This window comes from Arvicola amphibius, chromosome 11 (genome assembly GCF_903992535.2).
Source record: "Arvicola amphibius chromosome 11, mArvAmp1.2, whole genome shotgun sequence".
Lineage (NCBI taxonomy): Eukaryota > Metazoa > Chordata > Mammalia > Rodentia > Cricetidae > Arvicola > Arvicola amphibius.
In genome coordinates, this window is record NC_052057.2 from 2,232,321 (window position 1) to 2,245,146 (window position 12,826).

Below are 12,826 nucleotides of genomic sequence, written 5' to 3' on the forward strand. Positions count from 1 at the left end.
TTCATATAGCTTTTTTACTTTTAATAAGAAAAATGCTAGAGTAGTATTTTATCTTTTTAAATATTATTTATAAATATTAATATATCCTTTTAAAATTTAGCATCGTCTAATGCTTTTTTTGAAAAGTGCATAATTCTTAAGTAACTGTTCTTTGTTTTAGTTACTTTTTGATTTCTGTGATAAAATACCATAACCAAAAATGGCTCATGGAAGAGGGGCTATTTTGGCTATGATTCCAGAAAGAGTCCACTGTAGGTGGGAAGTCATGTCATAGAGGTGGGAGCAGGAAGCTGGCTGATGAGATTTCCATACACACGCGTAAATTGAGAACAGGAAATGCAATGAGGCTATGAACTCGCAAAGCCCACCCCCCCAGTGGCGTACTTCCTCCAGCGAGGCTCTGCCCCCTCAACACCACCATCAGCTGGGAACCAAGTGTTTAAATCCATGAGCCTGTGGGGGACATGTGTCATTCAAACCACCAAGCGGTCAACATCCTGAAAGTGGCATTACTGATTCCGAAAGAAACTGAGATTGAATGCATTTCTTTTATATGTGTGTGTGCTGGGCTGGAACCTGGGACCTTGTGGATGCTTAGCATGCGTTCTGCCACTGAACGACAGCTGAAGCCTAGTGCATTTAATTTTTCTCTGCCTCCAGATTTGGAATTCAGTTTACTGCATTTTGAAGGAATATGAGATTGGAAATATCTGGATTCAAATTTCATCTGTGTCGTTTCTGACATATAACCTTGAGTATGTTTCTGTTTCTATAATAAAATACTGACTTTCTATAGGATAGTAATAGTCAGTGAGATAAGTCATGTGCCTAATACAGCCAGAAATAAAAGTGATGCTTGTTATTTTGGCAAGGAAACATTCTCTAATGACAGTTGACACACGTGTACAACTTTAACTAAGAATATGGTTTCTGTGGTCTTGAAGAGGTGATTGTGTTTCGTTAGGCTTGTTTGTTGTCTTAGACAGGGTCTCACTCAATACCTCTGGCTGGCCTGGAACTCGCTGTGTAGACCAAGCTGGCCTTGAGCTCACAGGGATCTGCTTGCTTCTGCCTTCTGAGTGCTGGGACTAAACGTGTGCACCAGCATGCCCAGCTCTGTGTGTTTGTGTGTATGTGTGCCCGGGCATGTGTGTGCACACCAGCATGCCCAGCTCTGTGTGTTCATGTATATGTGTGCCCGGGCATGTGTGTGCACACCAGCATGCCCAGCTCTGTGTGTTCGTGTGTGTGTACCCGGCGTGTATATGCACACCAGCATGCCCAGCTCTGTGTGTTTGTGTGTATGTGTGCCCGGCATGTGTGTGCACACCAGCATGCCCAGCTCTGTGTGTGTATGTGTGCCCGGGCATGTGTGTGCACACACATGTGATTGAAAAACTAGTGGTTGGCAGGTCCTTAAATAATTTTATAGCTCAGATAGGCTCCAACCTTCCTTTTAAGAATGAAATCTTTTTGTGATACTTTAGCTGTGTGGACTACTTTATCATAGGGGCTGCGATGTGTAGATTGGCTAGAGCAGCCTTGACCTTTTCCTGCTCCCCCCGCCCAATGGTGTCTTTCTTTTCCAATGAGCAGATGACTCTTCACAGATTGCTCAGTGTGTTTGAGGCTGGGGAAACTCACCTCTGGTTGGGAACTTGTGCTTAGGTAGCTCTCTGTGATGGTCTTCAAGCCTGAGATTTATCTGAGTGTTTTCTGTTGCCTGGACAGAATACTGGAGAATGGCTGCTTTAAAAAGAAAAGAGGTGGGTGTGATTCACAGCTGTAGAGGCAGGGGGTTCAGGAGCAGGTGGCTGCATCATGCTGTGACATCACACGGGGAAGGGCGTCGGTGAGGGGTGATAGGAACACACATGTGTGGAAGGGAGGAGGGGACAAAGAATCAAACAGTTGGGAACCACACGGTTTTGAGAGAATTAGCCCAGGCTCGTGAAAAGAGCCACACATGCCTTTCAGAAGCTTCACTTTGAAGACTACTACCTTGGCAGCGTGAATGTCACCAGGGACAGGTCACATTTACACTAGTTATTTATTTGATTTGCAAATACTTTAACTTGGCTTCTGTGCATGTGAAGTCTAAAGTAGAGTAACTGAAGGAAGACTCAGATTCTGAGCGTACAATGAAATCTTTTACCTCCAAGATAAACTGGAACAGTAAGGAAACTCAAGTTACTGTAATCATCTGCTAAATTTTACTTTTAAATTATCTATTAGTTCAAATACTGTCACAAAATTTTAATAATTTTTTTCTAAATTTTGATAATTATTTTAGCACATTTATTCTATGAATATTTATTAAGTAACTGCTGTGTAACACACAAGGTACTGTGAATATAGTAGTGGAAAAATACCACCAGAGAATTGGCATCCTAAAAGACTCCCTGAAGGTGAACCCATCACAGAACTTGGGAGCAGATGCAGGAGGATTGCTGCAGGTTCTAGCCTAACTTATCCTCGTAGTAAGTTATAGGCTAGCCGGGGCTGCAGAGTAAGGTTCGGCCTCAACACAAGCAAACAGCAGAACTATCTAACGAAAGCTGAAGACCTGTATGCAATGAAAGTATACTATATACAAAGTATGTTACCTCAGCGTTGGAGTTATGTGCTCAGCAGCCACGAGTCCTTGAGTTCCATCCTCTATGCAAAAAGTAAAATTAAAATTTGAATTTTTGGACATTTTTAATCCCAGCACTGAGGAGGCAGAGGCAGGCAGATCTCTGTGAGTTCGAGGCCAACCTGGTCTACAGAGTGAGTTTCAGGACAGCCAGGGCAACACAGAGAAGCCTGTCTTGGGGGTGGGGGGGAATTGAAGTTAGGTTCAGTGTTGGAAAAGTCCCTGTCTTCAGCCTATTCTTTTTCTTAAAATTCCTTCTTATTAGAATGTGGCTTATAGACAGGAACGAAGCCCCAGTGTGAAGTATACGGTGCTGTGGAACCACCACTGAACAGAGATTCACGTGTATGGTTATTCCCTTGCACACTTTTGTTCCTTTTTAGGGTTTGCTGAAGATGGTGGTATATAGGCTGAATATTTCCAGGGACTCAGACCACGCCCTCATTCATTGCCTGTTGCTCGGCAGTAAGCCTTCTTACTAGGGTGACCACCACTAATGTGAATCTGTCTAGGTTGTTCTAGTTAGTTAGTTAGTTAGTTTGTTTGTATGTTGTTTTGAGACAGGTTTTTCTTATGTAACCTAGGCTGGCCTTAAACTTGTAACCCCCACCCACCTCAGTCCCCCAAATGCATGATAAACAAGCTTGCCAAACTTTATTATCAGTTTAGATTTTGTGAGCTCACTAGACATCTGTGAGACTCATTTGTATCGTTGCTTATAGCAGTATTTTGTTCTTTTCATTGTCGTGTAGTTTTCTGTTTGTGCTGTGGTTTGGGCTGTGGGAAGCTAGGGTGCGTCTGTCCTTGTCTGTCCTGAGTACAGCTGCCTTTCCCGCAGATCCTTGTTGGACACGGCCGACGGTCTGAAGAAACAGTGAAGTGTAAATCGTGAGTGCACAGGTGTTTGACAAGCTGTTGGGCCATGAATGGGAGTTCTGGTGTCAGCGTCTGAGCTCGCTCTTGGTATTTGATGTGTAATTCCACGTTAGCCGTCCTCACAGAGGTTGAATGATAACCTCTCATGCATTTCCCCGATTAATGATGTTGAGCAGTTGGACTTGCCATTTGGATATTGCCTTTTGTGAAGTGGCTTTTCTAGTTAATTGGGTGTGAACCTTTTTCTAAGTGATTTGTAGAAAATTTTTCCTGGGTATAAGTTCCCTGTTTGGATATATGTATTACAGACAATAGCTTCCTTCCGCCTCAGGCTCTTGTATTCCATAAATGGTATCTTTTATTTTTTTTAAAAAGTGTTACATATTTTACAAGATGGTGGCTTTCATTGGATAATTTTGTATGTAAATATAATGTATTTTGGTCGTATTCACCCTAGTGGTATCTTAATGAACAAGGTTACTGAACATAGGCCAGGTCGGCCTCAAACTTGTAGTCATCCTGTTCAGTTTCAACAGGTGTACACCACCCCGTTGCCAGAAGCTGGTAATTTTAATAAGTATAACATCAGTCTTTCTTTTAGTGTCCCATTTAAGCAATCTAGTATCACGATCAAACTTTCTTTTCTAAGTTGTATTTTGTTTCTCGTTCTTAGGTGTGTGGTTTTCCTTGATTAATGTTAACTTTGAATGTGAAGTGAAATAGAAGTCATGGTTCGTGTCTTGTAGCATAAGTTCCAGTTGTTCTTAGTAATAAAAACCCAGCCTCAGATATTAGGGGGTGAGAGCTGGAAGATCAGAGCAGCAGAGCAGCAGCCACTAGTTCTCACCTCTACGAAGTCCTCAGCCTCAGAAGAGGCCGAGCTCCTGGCACCTGGCTCCTCCCGTCCTGCATCCCTCTCCACCCAGCCACATCACTGTCCGTCTGTCTGTACAGACCTCCAGACCGCCGTGGTTAACTAGTGGACAGCTCCGCTCTCTGATCTTCAGGCAGGCTCTGTTTGTGAGAGTATAACAAGGTAGCGCCATAGTTCCCTCCTTCTACATTAATAGTGTACGATTACTCTAGCACCATTTGCTAAAGAGACTCTTCTTTCTGTGGAAAATGAAGCTGGTTGTGGAAGTTTGCGCCTTTAATCTTAGTGGTCGGAAGGTCGAGCTAGGAAGACTGCTGCAGAAAGTCAGCCTGTCTGAAACAGAACACAAAGTGAGCAGCAAAACCAAATCTTTATCTAGCATAGACATTAACTCCTGATGGATTAAAGACTTTCTGCCTGACTGTGTAAAATCTCTATAAAGTTTTAGCTATGAGTTCTTAGTATGATATTGAAAGCAAAAATAAACAACTCTAGCAAACACAAAACAGAATGAAAAGAAAACTTACAGAATGGGAAAAATACTTACAAACCATCTATTTAATGCAGTTAATGTCCAAAATATGTCAGTAGCAGACAACCCAATTAAAAAATGAGCCAAGCACCCGAGTAAACGTTGTTTCTGTCTTTCTCCCCCTCGTCTTTCTTGTGCCAAGGGTGAGCCCCAGAGCCTGATGTGTGCCAGCAAGTACAGTTGTACTCCTGAGTTACAGTGCCAGCTTCTTCCAGAAAGAGGGCAGTAGACGAAGACATGAAAATGTGATCAGCACCACCAACTCACTAGGAAACCAGAGATTAGAACCAGAGGGAATTATCACTCATGTGTATTAGAGTAGCCTTTATCAGAAGGCAAAAATGGGGGTGCTTCCAGTGTTAGCGCAATTGCTTGGTGTTACCCGTTCTCTCTCTCTCTCTCTCTCTCTCTCTCTCTCTCTCTCTCTCTCTCTCTCTCTCCCTCCCTCTCTCTCTCTCTCTCTCTCTCTCAGTTTTAAAGACAGTACATAAATATAAAACAAATATTGAGGATATTGTGGAGAACCCTTAAACATAACTGGTGAATGTTTTAGTTGGTTTTCTATGTGTGCTAAGGTACCAGGACCGAGGCAGCGCACAGAAGAGTTTGCCGGGCTCCAGAGGGTGAGTCTGTAGTCGTCACGGAGTGGGGTGTGCAGTGCAGCCGCAGACGTGGTGCCGGAGCAGCAGCTAATGAGGCAGGAAGAGCTGCTGGGAACCCTGTGGGATTTTTGAAATCTCAAAGCCTGCTCCCAGTACACACCTCTCCAGAAGGGCACACTCCTAACCCTTCCTAGCGGTTAAATATATGAGCTTATGGGAGCCTTTCTCATTTAAAACACCACGTGGGAATGTAACAGCTATTAGAAAAAACAGTGTGTAGAGTCCTTGAAAAATTAAGAACAGAAGTTGTGTGTGGGGAGAGTATAACTATGAGGATCAATAAATGTGAGTCTTCCCTTTGTGCAGCACGGGTTAGCCCGGAAGAGAGCGAAGCCAGGCACAGAGAGGGAAGTATATGTGATCTCATTTTTGTAGTGAGCTTCTCTTCTGTTGTCATTGTTAAACCTCCAAACACAGAGAAAGAACAGGAAGGTGGGCAGAGAAGGTGGGCAGGTGCTGGGCAGGGCGGCAGTTTTAGAATTTGAGGATTCTGAAGACGTAATGCGTAGCATGGTTAGTAGTGACTTGTATACTTGAAGTTTGCTACAGTCAGGGCATTTTAGGACATGCACGTGCGCACCATGCAGCTAAGGAAGGTGGTAGATAAGGTACTGTGTTGTTTAGTTATTTCACAGTGCCTATGTATCAAAACATGCACACTACAGTTTATCATATACAGTTTTGTAAACTATGTATTTATAAATCTGATTTTATGTGACATTTTATGCTTTCAAATATATACTAAATACATTCTAAATATATGCTAAATAAAGTATTATAAAATTTTAAATAATGAGGGTACTCTTCTTTCACTATGGGCTCTCGCTATTAATATTAATCTAGGTCATTTATGTGGCTCTGGTTCTGAACTCTGCTTTATTTCTGGCCTGTCCTGGAAACAGCACCACACTCTCTCACTGTAGTAAAGACGACGGTGAAGCTGCCAGCCCCAGCCTGGGTGTCTGGCTGCTCACTGCTCCAGGGTTCCTCTTCAGGGCTACTGTGCACATTCAATCCTTTAATGGCTCTCAAGAGTCTCGCCTCTGAGTAGTGCTGAGGAAGCACTTTGCTTGTGCAGCCAAAGCAAGTAACTTGCTGATTTGAAAGTTACTTTTTGTTAATATCAAATTCTCCTTTTGGGTTTTGTCCTATGATGCTATTTCACTTCATTTTAGAAGGCAGAGAAAGGAAAAAGAAGTTTCTCTTGGAGACCTTTCCATGTTGGGTGTGGACGTTTACTAGGGTGATGCCCCCTGGAGAAGCAATAACACGTACTTAAGTCAGTGCACCCTACCTCGCCCCATAAAGAACTCGGCACCATAATGCTTGTTTCTGTTTGTACCTGCTCTTAGTGGAGATGTGTAGTGGTCCGACTGTGCGTGGTCCTCATAATCTCATGGGAAGGCCACTGTTAGGAGGTGTAGCTTTGTTGGAATGGGTATGGCCTTGTTGGAGGAAGTGTGTCACTGTGGGATTTCCCAGTGTCTCAGTTGACTTCCTGTTGCCTGCAAGATGTAGGACTCTCAGCACCACACACTGCCATGCTCCCCACCATGATGGTAATGGTACCTCTGAAGCTGTAAGCGAGCCCCTCAATTAAATGTTTTCCTTGTAAGAGTTGCTGTGGTCATGGTGTCTCTTCACAGCAATAGAAACCCTAAGACGATAGGTCTCTTACATATTTGATATCTTTTCATTAAAGTTAACCTTAGTTTTGTGCCTTTCTTCAAGAGTGGAAACAATATTTCGAAAGCATCTTTTGACTGTTTCCAGTGTATTTGTATGCAAAATCTATTAGGCATATGTTAACCTAAATATTAGTCACTTTCTCATTTAATTTTCCTTGTTAGTGAACAGGAAATTGTGTTTAACCTCAATCTTTTAATAAAGATAAAATTTTATAGAGAAAATAAATGTCAAATGTATTGACTGGAGTTAGACTATATATGTTTATAAAGTAGTAAAACAATCTCGTGTGTCTGGATTCCTAAAAAGAGATTTCAGAGATACATGTGTGCTTCTTCCTTCATGTCTGTTCATTTAGAATCTCGTGGTGCCTCTTACATAACAAAGGCTCACCTGACCGCCAAGTGGTAACTTGCTGAGCTGCAGTGATTTGTTTGGCCAGCTGGTGTCACTGTGGCACAAGCAATGAAATTGTCAACTCTCAACCAGAAGTGCTCAGCGTTGATGTTTGTGGCTTTCTTCTGACTCCTTGGCCTGCTCTGAGAGTCCACCCTCCACATCCGCATTTTCGTAGAAGTGCCCATGCTGGAGATCCCTGTACCAGCGCTGTAGTCTCGGCTTATAGTTAGGGGTGACAGTCACTGTGGAATCTGAGGCGCCTCCTGTGCTCCTCAATAGAGATGCTCATCTTTTCTTCTAAGTAAAATAACTTTTGTTTTTTGAAGTGTAATCTTCACAGAAGTGGGGTTACTCTTTGGCTTTTGAACTGTATATTACTTACAACGATGCTGTTTAAAATGACTAAAGAGCAGCTGCGTGAAGTGGAATGAACCCACTGGTCTCAGCTTAGGGGGTGGAGGCCAGAGGGTCAGGGTCGTTCTCTGCTACACAGTAAGTTCAAGGCTAGCCTGGACAAGAGTAAACAACAAAGTAGGAAGCAAAGATGAAATATGTTAATGACTAGACATTTGCACGTTGTTCCTTGAATTGAAGAGAAGCAAATGTAGTTACGCACAGTGAAGCTTCTCACCAACTCCGCTGCAGTTGTCAAGGGAAACGGTGTCCAAAACTTTTGTCTACACGTTCTATCTCTAAACCCCTTAGAAAGTTACATACATACACTCGGCTACCAGAATTTCCATTTAAATTTAGGGAATTACAGTAAAGGGTCTTCAGAACTTAAATTACAGAATACTAGCTCAGTGGGAACTTCTTAGAGGTCTTGGCTCTCACTACTCTACTCTGCAACAGGCAGAGGACCCTGCATGCCCAGATGGAGTTGCTAGCGTCACATAGCTGTTCCAGAAGCCTGTGTGAGTTGACTGTAATTGCAGGGAGGGGCAAGAATCCTTATTCAAAAACTACTAGGTGTGTAATGGAGGTGTGCAGTAAGTGTTTTGTGAATGAATGCGTACTTTTGTTGGAGCTGGCCTAGAAGTTAGGCTTCTAGACATGAGTGGCGGGAAAATGTGTGCTTCAGACGGACTGCATCGTGTGCCCTGGTTGTGCTGCTTGGGCTGCTGATTGCCTTTGTGGATATGAAGTCTTTGTTGATTTTTTTTTAAGTAACATGTTGAAAAATGATAGACTTGGTCAAATATAGGATGCTGATACGTGGTTGGAGGAAATATTGCCCGAGAAATTGCTTTTCAAACTGAGAGGGGAAAGATAAGCCAGACAAATGGAGAAGGGGGAGGAGTATCCCCTCGGAGGCACCAGCCGAGAGTCAGAGGGAGTATGAGGACCGCAGGATTGGCAGTTCACACGGCATAAAAGGTAGAGGGAGCCGCAACAAAGTAAAAACGGGTTACTTCGACCAGACTCCCATTTTAGAAAGTTATGTCTGAACTGAATATGGTGGTACTAAAAATACACACGAACCTTATTTGAAGTTTTTAAAGTGTCATATTTGCTCATGAAAACATTTTAAGTGTATTAAACACTTCAGTATTGAACTATAGTTTCAGTAGAGTTGGAGCTTAAGCCATTTTAAGGTTTGAATTGAGTGCCAGCAACATAAAAGTGTGAAGTGGGGATTTAGTGTTGGCTATGAATGAACTCATTTCTGAAATAGACTTTGTAAAGTACAGGAATAAATGCAGTAGCATATATTCAACAAGTTACTAAGCTATGCAGTACATTCGAGCATGAAAAACCTGGCAAGTTATGTGAAGATGATTTCTGTGCACTCTGGACTATATTGCGTTACTTTAGGAATTTAACACCCCCCATAGACAAGTTCACACATGCAGACTTTGAGTATTACTCACAAGTTATCCATTCCTCTCTTCCATCCTGGATTGCTCTGTACCATCAAGCTGCTAGTTCCTCCTCAAGATTTTACACCACTCCGGTTCTGATGTTGTGCTTTTTTCTGTAATGACAAGAGCTTTGCTTCTTGAAGGATTGCTGCTCGTTGAGCCAAGGATCCTTGGCCACCATGAAGTACTAGCATTGTCAGACTGGAGGCCATCAGTAGGAAGGTAGACGGTGTTTCCATCACTTAGAAGTGTATATAATCAGAGACAGCTATCATGTCTGCTTAGCCCTTTACGACTTCACCTCATACCCACACTCATTTACACAGTGTTCTTCTCATAAGAAAATGATTCACCTGGCTAATCTTTCAGGTCAGGTCAGCTGTCCCAGTGTGCCTGTCTACAGTCTGTAGACCACTCCTGCTAGTTACTTCATTTAGGAGGAAAGTGTTTGTTTTGGCTCACAGTTTGGGGGTACCCGTCTGAGAGCACGGAGAAGTCATGCAGCAGAGTCTTGAGGCAGCAGCCTGCACTGCACTTACGGCCAGGAAGCCCGAAGCAATGGACGCTGGTGGTCAGCTCATTTCCCCTTTTTGTTCAGTGGAGACCCTAGGCACAGAATGATGCCACCAGCCTTACCTGTGAGTCTCACACTTCAGTGAACAAATCTAGGAACCCCTGGAAGACATGCCCAGAGGTTTATTTCTATAGTAACTCTAAATCCTGTCAAAGTGATAGTTCAGATTAAGCACCAGTGACACCTGAATATGTTTAGATTTTTTTTAAGTCCTCATACTTTTCCTAAGGCGAGCTTATCTTCACTGAAAGATATGTGTCTAAAAAGTTGTTATGACTTATGCAAGGTGACAGCCATGAAAAAAATAGGGAAACTGTGGAAATGGAGCGGGTAAAGCAGGGTGGCTTGTGTCAAATTAAGTAGGGATGTCAAGACAGAAATTAGAATAAATAAAAAGGAAGTCTGAGTCTTTAAATTTTAGTCCTATATTGTATGGGTAAGGGAAAATATAAAGAAAGGATTTCTAGAACATGCAGGGGGTGTAGCTCAGGGGCAGAAGAAGATCTGTGTCTCGCAGGTGCAGGACCCTGGTTTCTGTCCCCAGTGCTGGGAGAGGAGGAGGGGGAGGGCGAGGAAAGGCGCTTACATCCTTTTGTTTGTCGCTGCCTGACCCCACGTGCGCCTCAGAAGTGATGTTAACTGCAAATCTGGGTGTAGGGAACCAGCGGAAGACCCATACTTTGCTCTTTGGAAGAGGGCGTCAGTTTGTGTACATCGACAAGGGGCAGGGGCGTGAGTCCCTTAGACTTGTGCAGAGTGGCTTCTGGCTTGTGAGGATCTTCAGAAGCCCTGAGCGATGCAAGACCACGTCATCTCCAGTTCTGTTTGTTTCCACATCTGCTTACGACAGCAACCCTGTCACTCGGCACTGAGTCACTTTCTCTGCGCTCATGATCTGCCTGCCGGCGTCGTCCTCCTTTGTTTGCTCTCATGCATGTCTTGTTTTTAGTGTGAAGCAAACTCTACCTTTAAAGACCGACTGTCCTATGTTTTCATATTTATGGGCAGTTTCTGCTACATATATTACCATCTTATATTTTAAATGTGTACTCTCATTTATTATCTTTGAGATGTGTTCTCGCCACGCAGCTCCTGGGTTTCACAAGCATGTGCACCGCACCCGTCTAGAGGGTCACATTTTAGGACTTCAAGCTCAGACTTAGAAGCTCTTTGTAGGTGTCCTAGGGAGAGTCGGTGAATATTAGAAGTTAATTATATGGCAGTTTTAAAGTATAGGCATGCCCTAATATAATTAAGATGGCATTGTTAAGTGTATTGCTTAACGATGGGTCAAGGATGAGTGCTTATAATTCCATGTTTGTGGAGATGATAAGGAGGTACACTAATGATTTTGGTGTCTTCTCCTGTCTTTGTCATTCCTAAAGTAATAATCACTCCTCCTAAATCATGTGAAAATTTATATAATCCTCTATTGATCCCACTTCAAACATTCAACAGAGTTCTGTTTATAAATTAATACGAGAGGGTATTGTCCTTCGTGCTCTTTGTGTGTTGTCTGTGAGGTAAGCATTATTAACCCTCAGTTATCTCCATTTTATAATAAAGAAACTCAACAAGTTAGAGAAGCTGCCTGGGATCACGTGGTCATTAAGTGACTCAGCCAGGTTCCCAGCTCAGGATTATCTGCGTGGACCTCGGAGCAAATGTTGCAGCCATTGCATCCAGTGGATTATTGATCTTGTTTTTTAAAGTAATGAATCCACTTGGAATCAGAACTGACTCCTTCCTGACAAGCAGCTTTGTTTTCCTTCTGAGGTCCCACCCGTGTTCTCATCTGGAGAGCATCTTATAATGCAGAGATGGCCCCGGCCCCCCCCCCCCGTAGTGCTCCTCACACAGACGTGGACTATTAGTAACAAGTCACTCTCATCTGCAGAGCATCTTATAATGCAGAGATGGCCTCGGCCCCCCTGTAGTGCTCCTCACACAGACGTGGACGTCCTTGTTTCAGTCACTATTAGTAACAAGTCACTTGAGGCACACCTTGCTGTAACACCAGTGAGGACAGCAGTGTGGGGAAATGTCTGGGCTGAGGACTGTGGGATTAAGAAGCTGTTCCCGGGCATGCTCCATCCACTTAATGTACTGAGATTAATTACTCAGTAACTGGTCTAGCTAGAAAGTTACGAGATTTAAGGCTGAATAAGTAGAACAGGGTTTTTCAAAACTAAGCAGAGATGTTTTAAAAGTAAAGCAGAAAATCACTGCAGTAAGGGAAGAGTTTAGGTTTATATACAGCTGCACATCCATAAAACCAATAGGAGTCAATTAAGGCATATTTAGTCTTCTGTTCTTAGGGAAAATCTTAAAAATGAATTTTAGCCGGGTGGTAGTGGCATACACCATTAATCTCAAAACTCAGGAGGCAGAAGCCAGCCTGGTCTACAAAGTGAGTTCCAGGACAGCCAGGGCTGTTACACAGAGAAGCCCTGTCTCAAAAACAAAACAACAACAAAAAGAATTTTAATATTTCAGTTATTAAAATGGCTTAGCAGAGTATAAAAGGATAATCATGAGCAATATTAAAGCAGGGATATCCCGAGGTGGGAATAGCTTCAATTCTTGTGTGTTTAGTTACAAGCCATGTATGCTAAGCCAGATGTCCAGATGTAGTGACACAGGTATCGTCCCAGCACTCCAGAGGTTAAGTAGAAGGGTTGTAGGTTCAAGGCCAGCATGAGGTAGAATAGCAAAGTCCTGTCTGT

General features: G+C 43.0%; 1 protein-coding gene across 4 annotated transcripts in view; it reads left to right on the top strand.

Annotated features, from left to right (window-relative positions):
- The window catches only part of Arfip1 (ADP ribosylation factor interacting protein 1), a 69,807-nt gene that overhangs the window by 15,328 nt on the left and 41,653 nt on the right, over nt 1-12,826 (top strand). The gene's annotated exons all lie outside the window — the stretch shown is intronic.